This window comes from Hibiscus syriacus, unplaced genomic scaffold, assembly GCF_006381635.1.
Source record: "Hibiscus syriacus cultivar Baekdansim isolate YM2019G1 unplaced genomic scaffold, ASM638163v2 tig00110013_pilon, whole genome shotgun sequence".
Taxonomy (NCBI): Eukaryota; Viridiplantae; Streptophyta; class Magnoliopsida; order Malvales; family Malvaceae; genus Hibiscus; species Hibiscus syriacus.
The window spans coordinates 3278777-3293973 of record NW_024062563.1 but is presented as its reverse complement, the minus strand read 5'-3'; the positions used below and the strand labels follow the sequence as shown (position 1 = coordinate 3293973).

General features: G+C 34.1%; 1 non-coding gene across 1 annotated transcript; it reads left to right on the top strand.

The window, feature by feature from the left end:
• Positions 1-5814: 5814 nt before the first annotated feature.
• TRNAT-AGU lies at positions 5815-5888 on the top strand. The gene has a single exon. It is a non-coding gene; the product is annotated as a tRNA-Thr (tRNA).
• The last annotated feature ends 9309 nt before the right edge of the window (positions 5889-15197 follow it).

The following is a 15197-nucleotide window of genomic DNA, read 5'->3' as shown; positions in this document are numbered from 1 at the left end:
ATTCAATGTAGTAAATGGCACCACATAATTTACAATTAAAAAAATAACTTTAGTTTTATATTGATATAAGTGGGGGTTTATTATAACATGACATTATTGGGGTTTAGGGCTTCTCTGCTCTATCAAAAATTTGCTTCTCACTTTGTTTTGGGTTTTTTGCTGTAGTCATCTTGATAAACTTCATTAAGGATATGGTGAGTATGAAATGTGGATACATCATTCCCATGGAAATGGCAATACCTTTCTACATTGGCCCATACTTTGCTATTGATATGTGCACAAGAAGTTTGATCTTATTCGTCTGGGAAAAGTTAAACAAGGAAAACACAGATGCATTTGACCTAGAAGTCTCCTCATATCTTATCTACTGGGACGGTATATGCTAGTTTTCGAGTTCAATACTTGCTCTTGCCGAGTATTTCTTCAAGTAAACTTGTTATTGGTGCTACGAATGAAGTAAATTCATCTTCCATGGTTCCAATATTTGCAAATCCGTTCTGGAAGGAAATTGTGGTATTGTCAAACCGATCCATCTTGAATTCGAGATGATGTTGGAATTGTTTGATATTCGTTTGGAAGCAGTTCTAGTGATAGAGTTTGTTCGAGAAATTCCTCTCAAGTCGTAATTTATTAGAAGTTTTTTCTTTGATTGTAATTTATAAAAACAATTGGAATTTGTTGTAATTTATAAAAACAATTGGAATTTGTTGTAATTTATAAAAACAATTGTAATTAGTTGTAATTTTTAATTTTTTTGGCATTTGTTGTAATTTATAAAAAGTTTTGGTATTTTTTTGTAATTTATAAAAAGTTTGGCATTTGTTTGTAATTTATAAAAGTTTTGGTCTTTATTGTAATATATCAAAATATTATTTTTATTTTTATTTATATAAAATTTTAGACTTTTATTGTAATTTTAAGTTTTTATTTTTTAATTTTTTTAAAATTTAAACAAAGAATTACAACGATCTTTTCTTCGTCGTTTATACAGTAAAAATTTAATATTATAGTGACAATATGAATGATTAATGATAAAATTTTATTTCATTTAGTGACGTAATTAGTTGTCACTGAATACAAATTATAAGGTGACGTTATACAAAAACGTCATTAAATGTTTAACAATAAGTGACGATAAAAAGATACATCGTCACGCTAGACATTTAGTGACACACCTAGGGTGACGAACGCCATGACGTCGAATTTTATGTCACAAAATACAAATAGTGACGTAAATGTAAGTCTCAATGACAATATTTTCAACGTCAAAAATTAACAAATTTTTTGTAGTGTGAGACATGATTTACACGATTTCCTGAATATATGAAACATGTTATATGATATGAGAGCTATAGGTATAGTTGGCATGCCAAGAGTCGAGGATTACCTATGTCTTTTGGGACATATGGACAAGATTACCTATGTCTTTCGGGACATATGGACATGATTACTTATGTCTTTCGGGACATATGGACAGGATTACCTATGTATTTCGGGATATATGGACAAGATTACCTATGTATTTCGGGACATATGGACAGTTACCTATGTTCTTAGGAACATATTGATAGGTCCTTTGGACACAGATTTCATATGTCACTTAGAGGAAATTTATACGAGCTATGGTGATAGCATAGTACACAACCTCACAGTACTCACATACCTCAGGTTATCAGTATTGTATCATGGGCTATTAAACTTATTATATGAATTCATTATGGTTAATTTTATCAGATTATGGGTAAGATATATGGTTATGCAATTTGCATAGATTGAATATATGATTTCATGATATTGCATTTCATTATGACATTTTCATTATATTTCATTGGCATTATCATTATGCCTCACTAAGTCTATGACTTAACGTGTAAGTGTTTTACACGTAGGTACCGAAAAGCAGAGAGATCCATTATAAGCTCAACAGAACAATATATCTCCACTTGAAGGTCAGATCAGAAGTAGATTAAATAATAGGTATTATTATGTGATAAATAGGTTGGCATGTAAACAAAGTCTTTAAATTAAGTATGTGTGCTCTGATCAAGTTTTGGAATGTTTTAAACGTATATATGTAAATAGTAAATGTATAGTGATGAACGTTTTAAATTTGTATGAGTTTTATATGTTTTGCCGAAAAATACTGTAGCAGGGTATCGATACCCCTGCAACAATCTGGAAAAATTTTAGCATTCGATATTGTTCACATTATTGTTCATCAATGTTCACGGGACTGTTCATACCGTATAGTACTATTCATAAAAACGTATATTTTTTTAATAAATTGTTATAACGAACAAAATTCAACAATATATTATCATATTTTCTTAATATAAGTCCAATTGATCTGTATTTTGTTAAGAATATTGTTTTAAAAAGTCAATGTAACATCTCATACTCGTATCCGGGTCAGGTACTGGTTGGGGTGTTACATGTTTACACCGAATCATATGTGACATGATTGGATAATGATATGATAATTATGATTGGATTTGAATAATTAGATTGCATGTTCATATTTATAGGAAATGCATTATTATATTTTTATGCCTAACTAAGTATATGACTTAGCGTGTAAGAGTTTTACACGTAGGTACTGAAAAGCAGGAGAATATGATATAGGTTCAACAAAATAACATATCTCCACTCGAAGATCAGATCAGAAGTAAAGTATACAGTATATATTTTGTTGTATCAAAGGTGTTGGCATGTAGACAAATTATCACTTATATATGTTCTGATCGGTTTTTGTAATATGTTGAGTATACTCATGTAAATTATTAACTTTATTTTAATGAAAGTTTGAATTTTCATGATTTTATAAGTTTTGAATAGTCAATGTGACACCTTAAATTCATATTTGAGTCGGGTACGGGTTGGGAGTGTTACAGAGTCCATTGGTAATATGTCAATTTGCTTATAGGCAATTCCGGGTTACCGAAATAAGAGGCATGCCGGCCATATCAAATCCGGAACAACCCATTTTGTGAAGGGAAAACATATGGATTTCATGGTTCTGCATCTTCTATTGCTGCGAGGTTCTGCATATTCTATTGTAGAGATAGAAAGTATAGGGTCGGTACCTGCCACTCACATGGGTCAATATACTTTATGTCCCTTGCCATGCAAACCCTAATCCGATAACAGGTTAAATGGTTATCATTAGTTACTGTGTAAAACATGCTGACATATCTTTATCATTACATTATTGTTGTCATCCTCGGTGAAAGAAACATACGCTTTTTAATATGTATTATGTTATTCAAGATATTATTTTTGGCTAATCAGATCATGCAAGCAAGTTGGTGCAGATTTGTTACTTTTGGCCAATTCTTGTTCACAAATTGGTGAAGTTTCTTCGTACTTCTTGAGCTTTCACTTTCTAGATTTTTTTCCCCTTTTGCTCTCACAATCTGCATCGTGTCTGGGTAAAAAAAGATATGAAAACTGGAAAGGTTTGTATCTGAAAATGGGAGAGATCAATTTCTATCTTTGAAAATCTTGGGCGGTTTGCTGAGGTCAGGGAGATGTTATAATTGTATCGATGCCAGGTTCTGCATCTTCTATTGCTGCGAAGCTCGGATAAGGTTTGTTGCATGGCTTGCTGGTGTGGATCGTAGACTGACGAAGATGACGCTTTGGCTAGCAGTGATGAGGGTATTGTTTCACAAGTCGAAACTTGAGGCCGAGGATCACTTGGGACAGTGGTGGGCATCAGATAAGAATTCGGACTACCACCAGTGGACCGTGACCTTAATGAAGATGAAGAAGAAGAAGGCTTGTTGAGGTCGGTGGGTTGATAATAATTAAATTAAAAAAATTGTAAATTTTAGTGGCTAAAATAAGAGTGAGAATGTAGTTGAATGATGTAATTTACTTAAAAAAATAAAAACATGTTTTTTTAAGTGCCTCGTGTTAGTTTATATAGGTCAGAGGGTTTCACGTCATATTCTATGACAGAAATGGGTATACCCATTAACGGCAGAAAATATTACATAGTTAATCGAAAATTTTTAAATTTTATGTATGAAACTGAGAATTGAGTATAGTTCATTTATGAATGGGATAATTAACCCTTCATTTTATGATCCAAATACATATAAGCAACTTTTTGAACCACGAAGTTAAATTTAGGTATCAATTTGAACCTAAAAGCCAAGTTCATATACTTAATTGGAATAAAAAGTTTAAGTGCCAAGTTCAACCATAAAACCAAGATCAAGTACTTAAGTGGACCAAGAAAAAGTCTAGGTACTAAATTGTGACTTAAAACTAAGATCAGGCCGAAATATATATTTACCCAAAAATATACGCTACAGCCCTAATTACAATTGTCCAGAGGAATTAACAAAGCGTCGGCCTGAAAACCTCTCCGCTACAACTTTCAATTCCCAATTTATCACAAAACCCTAAACCCTTCCTCCTCCGGTCCTTCTCACTCTACCAATGGCGGAGCTAAAACTATCCTAGAGTAGAGACTTGACCCGAATCGAACGAATAGGTGCCCACTCCCACATCCGTGGCCTGGGTTTTGACTCTTCTCTGGAGCCCCGTGACGTTTCCGAAGGCATGGCCGGTCAAACCCTAGCTCGTAAAGCAGCCAGCGTCATCCTCCAAATGATCAAACACAGTGAAATCTTTCAGAAAAGAAGGTATTACACTTCACGAAATTGATGTCATTAATAGCAGGTAAATTTGAGTTTGGCTACAAATAACTTCATTTTCTTTCCAAATTTCTGTTGTAATTGATATATGCAGTGCGTGTTTAACAGTCTATCGTTAATTGTTTTGAATTTACCTAAAAGCTGAGCCATTATGGACTGCTAGTAATTTAGACTTATTTTGTTTCTTCCACTTGCTACTGACATTTTACTTCTGAAAGTAAAAACATAAGTATATGATCAAGAGGTATGCTTGGATGAAAAGGCCTACAGCATTCTGGAAACATTATTGAATTAAGTGGATTTGATTTTCACATTTAGAGGAGCCTACTGATAAAGATATTGAGAACTGAGCTTCTGCAAGTTAAGAGGGATGAAAAAGGTTTGAATAACTGATGAGATGGATCTCTAGTAAGTCATTGATTCTTATTATAGTTGCACCAATGTATATGAACCTTACTTATGTGGCATCCTTATACTGTCAGTCGATCAAACGGATTTGATTTTACCATTATTTTATGACTTTGATGGAAGAATTTGTGAATGACAGTCCTTTGGCTGGTCAGATTATGAGCGTCATTACTTGTTTAAATATATCTCACTAGCTTGAAATTCCTGGTCTGCCTTCTAGGAGGTTCTTCACATGAAGAAGCTTTAAACGATCTACTATATTCATCTGTTCTGAGTTTATATAATCTTATGTCTTATTATGTTTCTGGTTCAGAACATAGGGATTTCTTGCACTATTCATTGGTGAACTTCATGCCGAGGTGAGAGAATAAATTGACACGAAGGTTGCAGAGTGGAGGGAGGAAGGCAAGGCAGAAGTTGTGCCAGGTGTTCTCTTTATTGACGAGGTGTGTATATGCTTGACATTGAGTGCTTTTTCGTTCCCGAGCCGTGCTCTTGAGAATGAGATGGCCCCTATGTTAGTGGTTTCTACTATCAACTGCTTGCCGATTTACAATGCAGTAAGAATTTCTTCTTAAAATCCCCTATCCTTACATTTTGGAAACAAGCTCTTGTAACTCGGTTAGAGCGCCCGTTTAGTAGGAGATCCTCAGTTTGACTCCCGTTGAGCATATTTTACTTTTTTATTATTAAGAACGCAATTATTTGATTTAAATCTGTTAATCTGACTGGTGAGCATCAAGCTCTCGTAGCTCAGTTGGTTAGAGCACCCGTTTAGTAAGCGGGAGGTCTTGAGTTCGACTCTCAACGAGAGCAAGTGTAGTTTTAATTATTCATATTTCATGTAATTTAGAAAGAAAAACTTATCTACCTGCCAAACAACAAGCTTTTGTAGCTCAGTTGGTTAGAGCAATCCGTTTGTATGCGGGAGGCTTTGAGTTGACTCTCAACGGAAGCACATTCTATAGTTTTTTTCTTTGATTTTGTTTGGGTATTCACGCACGCAGCCCATGAGTACATGGAGAAGATGAATATCCCCATTACAGCAGGCATTCGACCACTAATTTCTGCCCAGATTCGATTGCTGAAAACCATTTTTATAACCAAAATTTGAAACTTAATTTCATTATAATTATGATTGAACATGTTTCAGCTGTATCTTTCTGTCTTTATCTTACTTTAGCTATGATAAACCTTTATGTTTACATTTCATAGATTCGTAGTTACTTATAATAAGTTATGACATTTGCAGGCTATGAACCAAAGTATAATGGAAGATACAGAATAACGGAATCTGAATCACTAGCAGCTGCAACGGAAGCGGAAGGTGGAATTCGTGTAATGATAGAAGCAAAGCTTTCTTCAGAACCCTTGCATCTAATATTCGTCCACATGGTGATAGTAGTCGTTTTCATGAAGTTGGTGTCAGTGTTGCAGCCAAGGCTAGAATGTTTATGTTTTGAGACTTGAGTAGGGATATATTATCTTTCACATTTATTTGTAGGTATATGTAACCCACCTTATTCATACTGAAGATACTCATTTTTTTCATTTAAATATTATTTATATTATTATTATTATTATTATAATAATTATTATTATTATTATTATTATTCTATTATTAATAAATACAGGCCCATATCAGACTGGATCGGCCCAGTTACAAAGGACCCAACTGGCCCAAGCCCATAGGAAACCCTAAACCCAATTTAGGGTTTGTATCATCTCTTGCCCCAGCCGCCAGCATCACAACCGTTGGATCTAGTTTTGATCCAACGGCCCAGATGGTCCCAACAAGGAAACCCTAGGGTATCATAACCCTAGGGACACGTCCCATCCGCCGTTGCCTCCAGTGCCACGCCACCTCGCCGTTGAATTCCAGCCGCCGCTTCACCAGAAGCTTCCAGAAGGCCAGCTGCCCCTCCCACATGTCGCGGCTATGGGGTGAGTCACCACATAGCTCGGTGACTCACCGAACTTCCCCCTCTAGACCGGTCCGAGCATGGCTCGGTGGTGGCTATAAAAGCCACAGGATCCTGCAAAACAAAAAAGGGGACAGAAACGAAGAGAGGGCAAGCAAACCAGTAACCACAGCAAGCCAACACAGAACAACCCAACAGCCAAATATCGAAAGAAGAGAGAAATGAGATGTTGGCCCTAAGGGCCAGCCAGCATAGGGTATTTATACCCTCTCTTAAACGACGTCGTTTAAGGGAGGACCTGTGTGTAATTTGGTAAGGGTAAAACCCTTCCCGCAACCATTATAATTTTATAATCTTATATTTTAGTCACTGAACCCAATTTTAGATCTTTATAATTCGGTTCTTTAATTTTAATTTTATTTATTTTAGTCCTTTATATTAAATAATATATTTAGGATAAATATCGCATTTAGTCCCTCATAGTTTTATAAATTTTATTTTAGCCCTGAATAAATAATTAAGGTTAAATTAAAATATTAGGATATAGATTTCTTAATATTTCGAATTTGATATTTCATTTTTAATACTTTATATTTTGATCATATAATTTTAATTTTATTTATTACATTGCAATTTTATTTTATTGTTATATATTTAAATTAATAATAATTATTATTTTAATCATATTAATATATTATTTGATTAATTTTATAAAAATTTTATAATAATGTTTATTTATTTTTTAATATCAAAGAAAATGATAGTCTTAAAGCAACTAGATGTCTGTTTTCTGATAATTTTAAATAAATAAATATTTTACTTTTATAAATTGTATATATTAATCTATTTTTTAGATAAATGTTTTAATATTTATTTATTTTTTAATATCAAAGGAAAGAGCTGTCTTAAAACACCTAGAAGCTCTTTTCTGATATTTCTAAATAAATAAATATCTTATTTATATAAATTAATAAATTTACTTAAAATTATAGTAATAAATTTAAATTAAATATTTTGAATTTTAATTTCTAATAATAAGAGACAATTTATAATTAAAAAGTACCAATTTTGGGCGTTGTAGGGGTGCTAATCCTTCCCTAAACGTAACCGACCACGAATCCCTTTTTATTATTAAAAAGAATGAATTTTTGGTTATAAACACAGATCAGTTCATCTTTTAACTGATGTTTTCTTAAAACTCTTTTAAAAGATAATTTTTAGGTATTCGACCTACCTAACCCAAAAGGCCGATGGCGACTCCCAAATTATTTTAAAAACCATTTATTCACATCACTTTTCCCGCCAAGTAAGTAAAAAAATTCGTGCCTGTGCGAAAACCGGTTACGACAGCTTGGCGACTCCGCTGGGGATGATGTCAAACTTTAAAATTAATTATAAATTGTCTCTATTAATTAGAAATTAAAAATTCATTTATTTAATTTTTAATTCTTTTCTTTCAAATTTTTTATTACTTATTATTTTTATATTATTTTATTAATATTTTTTTTCAGGTATTAATTATTTTATTTATCTGTTAGAGGTTTAAACATTTCTCCTCACACACAACACTTGCATTGCATAACATAAAGCTCTATAATTGAGTTTGTCCCTTTTAAGTGGGAGTGAAAGTGACGTCTTCGTGAGAATTTATTCTCCGTGTCAGACCTAGCAAGTAACTTTCGGGGTTCATATGCTCTATGTCTTCGTGAGAATTTATTCTCCGTGTCAGGCATAGAGAAGTGTATCCCATCGAATTGAACTCGATCCATTTTAGTCTGTGATGGACTAGGATTGAGGGTTTGACAGCCCAAGGGGGCACCGACAAGGACAGTTCGAGTACCTTTACCCTTAGAACCAAAACCCTGCATATAATGAACCCTAGAAATTCTCCTGATCTAAGACAGTACTGAACCTCTATCCGTAAGTATACACAAAGGATAAATAAGCTTTAGCTTTTAATATATTATTTTTCTCTCTGAATAAATGCATGTGAACTAGTAATCATGCAGTTAGGTTATTTTTTTTTAAACAAAGCATGGAACTAAAAAGCATGAGGTTAGGATATATTATATACCTTGATAGATATAATCTTTCTTGGTACTAACCAATTTATTTTTTCCTTACCATTTTTATTTTTCATGCATATTGTTTGCTCTAAACTTGTTTATATTTAATTTGTTTTGTTTAAATTGCATAATCATGGCATAATCAAAAGGTGTTTATTTGAAAGACTGTTCATCATATTGGAAAAAAATCGTAAATGGACAAAAAGTTTTATGATCAAACAAAATATGATGCGGCCGAGGAAAGACATCCTGAGGAAACCCTGAGGATAGAAGCAAGCAATGCACACAGAGATCCTGTTATATTAATACCAAAAGTACTCCTCAAAGATCCTGCCAGATTGATACCAAAAGCAGTCTATGGTAAGAGTATTAGTCGGGACACACAGAATAGACGAGGTTTTTATGAAGCTCAAGCATGTTATTTGAAGGACTTGAACGACCAAAACAAGAAATTGAGCACAAAAATGAAAACCATGCATGAAGATTTTCAGAAGATCAGTCAAGCCTTTCGAAATGCTGGCATAGGAAACACCCAGAAGAATGGATCACAGGGGTCACCAAGCTGAAAAAGAACTGCAACATATATGAAGATCTTGTTCAAGAACTTCTTGGACAGAAAGGTTCTCTTACAAGGGAAAATGAGCAACTCCGAGAAGTGACACAGAAGATGAAAGAGAATGTCATAGAAGAAGTTGCAGTCCAGACAAGCAATATGGTTCTTAAATGATAGATTTAGCTGATTTTACAAGGAGATGAAGCAGACTGAAGACTCAACTTTTTGAGCATGAATGGAAACTAATTGGGATTTGGAAAAGTTAGGAGTAAAAGATATCCTTATATGTAAAGTTTTGTTTGATGTACCGAAACTTTTGTGTTCAATGAAATCTGTTCTAAGATGATCACTCTTGAGTAAACACCTTTTCATACATGCATTTGCATTTTGCATCTTTGCATTTTTCATTGTGCATTTATACTCTTATATTTGCTTTTGTACTATACAATTTGCATTATTACATTCACATATTTACATTTGCATTTTTTTACATTTGCATATTTCCATAATTACATTTTATTTCAAACTATTTTACATACATTCAATCATGACAACGTGGAATAATTCGTGGAGAATTCCATGACAGAATCAAAGTGGAGTTAACTTGGTCTTCCTAAAGAAGGATAATAGCCATGAATGAGATTTTAGCAAGGGTTGGTAGAATTGAGAAACTACAAGAGCAATTTATCGAGACACAACAAAAGATGACTGATCAAGTGAAAAAATTACAGAATGATTCAAAGGAACAACTGACCAAATTGATGGACCTGATGAATATTGTAATCCATGGAGAGAAACCCTTAGAGGATCCTGTTGTGAAAGATTTGAATGGGATTATGAATGATGTAGCTGATACAATGGAAACAAATGACCAAGACATTGTCGGGGAATGTGGAAATTCGATAAATCTCCAAAAATCGGGTATGACCCCAGATAATGCGACAAAGATCAAGTTGAAGAGAAGCATAGAAGAAATTTCAGTACCATTGAAGAAAGCTAAACCAAGCAAACAGTCACAAGGTCTTCAAGAAAGCAGAGTAAACAATTGTAATTTGACAGTGATGTCAGGGGAAATTCTACCTAATTTTCCTTCAGTTTCATGCAACAAGTTATATCTTGAGTTACTCAAAGCCCAGATTATTACTCCATGTCGAGCTAAGCCTTTGTTGTTTCCATACCCGAGTTGGTATAATGAGAAACTCTCTTGTGATTATCACGCTGGAGCCCAAGGACACTCCATTGAAAAGTGTGGTCGCTTCAAACAATGAGTTCAAGACCTTTTGGTACAGGGAATCATAGAATTGGATGACCAGTCTGTTTTGGTCAAACAATCGAGAATTAAACATCAAAATGGAGTTGGTAGTATCAAAAACAAATAAAGTACATGCCGCAGAAAATGAAGAAAACAAAGTACTTGAGCCAAAGATAAAACGTTCAATTCTCAATACTTCTCTGATTTTAAATGATAAAAAAGTAAAAGGAGATGTAATTCGAGACTGGCCCACAGGTTTAAGAATGAATATGAAAGATGAAACTCTGAAGAAACCTCAAACGCATGTATCAAATTTTCTGAAGACCAGTGAAAAGAGTCTGGATACAAAGAGTCTTGTGAATATTACTCCAATTACAGCCACAATATGTGTTCAGAATTAGGACAAGGCTGTCATCCTTAGTAAAAGTTGTTCTGAATCCAAAAATGAGCTCAATTACCAGCCAGAGAAGAAAAAGATGATGATGGAAACTGCTCAGAATAAAGTAAAGAGTTATGTATCTGAAGGCTTACCTAAAGAAGTTGACACAAAAGATAATCAAGAAATAGGGGGCAAATGAGGAAAATCTTAGGCCAATTACACACCCAACATTATTGGAATAATGGGGTAGGCTAAATAAACAAGTGGAAGTTGTTATCTACCACTATAGTACTTTTCTATTTTCAGCATCCTGTTTAAACTTGTTTTTTGTTCCTTTCTCCGCCTTTTGTGCAATAAATAAATTTGTGTTGCTTATTAAGGTTATGAGCATTCAGTCAATTTTACAATCTTGCAGTTCTTTGAATATCAACTGGATTAAAATGCTCTTCATGATTAGAGTTATAATCTTTGACAGAATATCAGGATTGAAAACCAGAAAAACAAGGACCATTGACCTTACCTCAGAAGAAATACACCCAAACACTATCCTATTACAAATATGAGATAGTCTACTCCTATTGAAAGGAATTACAAAAAGGCTTGGTATTTATATATAGGAGCGTACAACATGGGGCATCATTGGTGTATTACATTACAAAACTTACTAGAGTATTTTTCTATTAATGACATTCGATGATGAACATAATTTTTACAAATAGGTAAATCTAGTTTAAATCAGTTGCTTGAGAATTGAACTCTAACAAAGAGATTTTCTGAATTCCACCAAAACACTTAGACTATAACAGGTTCTTCTTAACAAGCTTAAGAAATTGGATTTGGATAGCCATGTTATATTATTATATACAATAAAGCTTGAGTTGTCCCACTAGAGCAAATGGTTAATCGCCCCGGCTTTATGGATAATATTCAGCCAACCCATTATATTATTATATATAATAAAGCTGTCCCTCTAGAGCAATTGGTTAATAGCCCCGGCTTTATGGATAAGTTTCAATTAACCTGATAAAGGAATTATATTATTATATACAATAAAGCTGAATTCAGCTAGCCAAAGTGGCAAATGTGTTAACAAATGGACTAAGGGAATTATGAAACACCTGTTATAGTCAACTTCACACAAGCACTCAGAAATCTCATTTTTAGACCGATATTTTTGCACTACTTTGATTAGATGAGTCTAAATGAAAGATTCCAGAGAATTGAAATAGAAAGATTCTAGAAGGTCTAGTGATTGGAAATCCTAGTTGCGTCATTTTGTACGCATCCGGTTAAAATACTAAGTCCTCAAAGTGAGACATGTGACAAAGTTCACAAAGAGCGAGAGATGAGTGACATCTTAAATAAATGTAACCATAGAAAATAGGAAGGCCATCCTGAAACCAAACCAAATCAAATCTTGATACTTGTCAAAGAATTATAATTCTCAAACATTACAGAGTTGTTGATTCTTTTGATATTCTTTGAATTCATGCTTATGATTTGATTTTATTGTGAACCTGAGAAGGACATTACTTTTCAAAATTCTTTCATTCTTCAATAAAGAAAGGAGAAAAAACATTTTTAAACAGGACAGTCTCAAATGACGAAGGTCCTTGAAACAACTGTTGCTTATTCTACCTCTGTTGTAGAAAAATAATGAACGAGGCCAGAATAATGAAGCACTTCACATTTTTAAAGGCAAGTGGTCCAAGAAGCCAGAAAGTCTGGAGAATTGAACTTGTGAAACTCTCCTATGACATTATTAGTAGCTCATCAAGAAAGATTATCGTTTATCCCATGCTGAGGACGATAAGCATCACCAGACAAATTATTTTCCCCAGCCATCAATTCATGTTCTCTAGAAGATTACGTCATAGAACCATGAACAAGTCACTACCTGCACTCTGGTTATACCGTGATGTTGGCTCAAGTCTTGATACATCTATTGCTACTTCTTCTATGCCGATCACTTTCTTTGTCAAGATGATATCCATTATGTCCTTCAGAAGATTGCTGAATTTGAATTTAAGGACTTATGGCACAGAATAAGACATTGGAACAAATTCTACATTTGTATGCCATACAGGATTCCAAAAGTTGAGATAACCAGTTTTACCATCAACTAAACCTTTCCATGGTTAGGGAAGAGTATGATATGGCAGTGTGTATTTTGGAGCAGCAGAAGAGATAGTTGTCGTAGCAGTCATTGCAAGAAAATGCACCAACAAAAATCTTTTATTTCATCCTGATGATGTTTATTTCTTCCAGTAAGGTTATTACGCTGGATGCCACCGACAACAAGGTCGAATTTGACAAATCTACTCATCAATTGCTCCAACTGATCATCATTCAGTTCTTACACATCTGTTTTCAAAGATATGCCAAGACAATAGAAGGCAATCTCTGCATCACTGATTCTAGAGAAAAGAGACAGGACATTGATATCCTAGGGAAACATGTTTCTAACAGATCCTCCTCCTCGTGTATGGTTTTTAGGGAAACCTAGAAGCATTTCCACCTCATCAGATTCAAGTGGAACAATTTTATTCTTTTCAACCCATATCAGATTCCATTTTCAGCACTCATCAAGAACATACTTTTGGACACTCGAATGTGGCTCATTGTCATAAGCTTCAATAGTCTTACAGATCCTTTCTGTCAATTTGACACTTCCTGTACATGTTTATAAACAGTTCAACTTTGTTCTTGGATCCCAGGAAGGCCATCTTTTCTTTGTCAATGGAAAAACATCAGCACATGGAGGAAACAGAATAAGAGAAAATCTGTTCTCAATTGGCAGAATTATGAATATAGCCTTTTTCAGTGTAGTAGGATGAAAATGCTTCGAATCTACAAATTCTGGCTCTACATCGAAAAACTATTATGATATTCCAGTCCAAACATTAATTGGAGTAAGTGCCATGTGCTCATAGTAGAAATAAGAAGACCCAATAGCATCTTCTGGAAGTGTTCCTTGAGTTATCTGATCTGGTTTGGTATGAACCCCAAAAACCAATCATTAGATTTGAAATATGAATTTGCTCATGGTAGAAATAAGGAGACCCAATAGCATCTTCTGGAAGTGTTCTTTGAGTTATCTGATCTGGTTCGATAGGAACCCCAGAACCAATCATTGGAATTGAAAGATGAATTGCATGATCGTCTTCATTAAAAAGCTTCTTTTCAAGCTTCCTCTGCTTCTTCCTTTTCAAAAATCATAGCCCAAGTTTTGCCTTTTCTTGTAATTTGGGTCATTACATAATGGCTTCTTATCTTCTACTGGAAGAAGTGTGTCAGTAGCCTTAACCAGTTGATCAGCACATATAAAATCTGTCAATTCTGCAATTGATGAATCTGAACCACATCTCTTCATGGCTATTGAAGCCTCAGCCTCTGAGAATCCCATTTTTGTCAAGTATAACAGTTTACTCTCCTCATCAGAATTAGAATTCAGGATTTCCTCGATATCAGAAGAACTATCAATATCTGTGAAATCATCCTGAAAGATCGCTTCATAATCAGATGAGTTGTTATCAGAATCAACATGTTGCATGGGTGTGGATTTTTGATGAGCCTGTATCATTGTATATGTAGTCTTGTTATTGTATCAGATTACTGTTCGCATAAATTGGTTTCTCTCCCACAGAAAAGTATATTTCAGAGATGACCTTCACTGAAAGATGATAAGCCACTGTGTCAGCCTGGAACAGATTACCAAGCTATTTATATTGCTCTGTCTGACTAAATCCCTCCAGATACAGAAAATGGTCACCTTATTCAGAAGACACATATCTCAGACGTTTTTATCAGAATGATTAAGTACTTCTTAAGTTTGTAACAATATGAAGAGAATTTCTCCAGTTACTTGACAATACTACTGTTTAGTGACACCAGAATGAGAGTATTCAAGATAAACAGATTTGGGGCACGAATAAAGCCACAAGTACCTACAA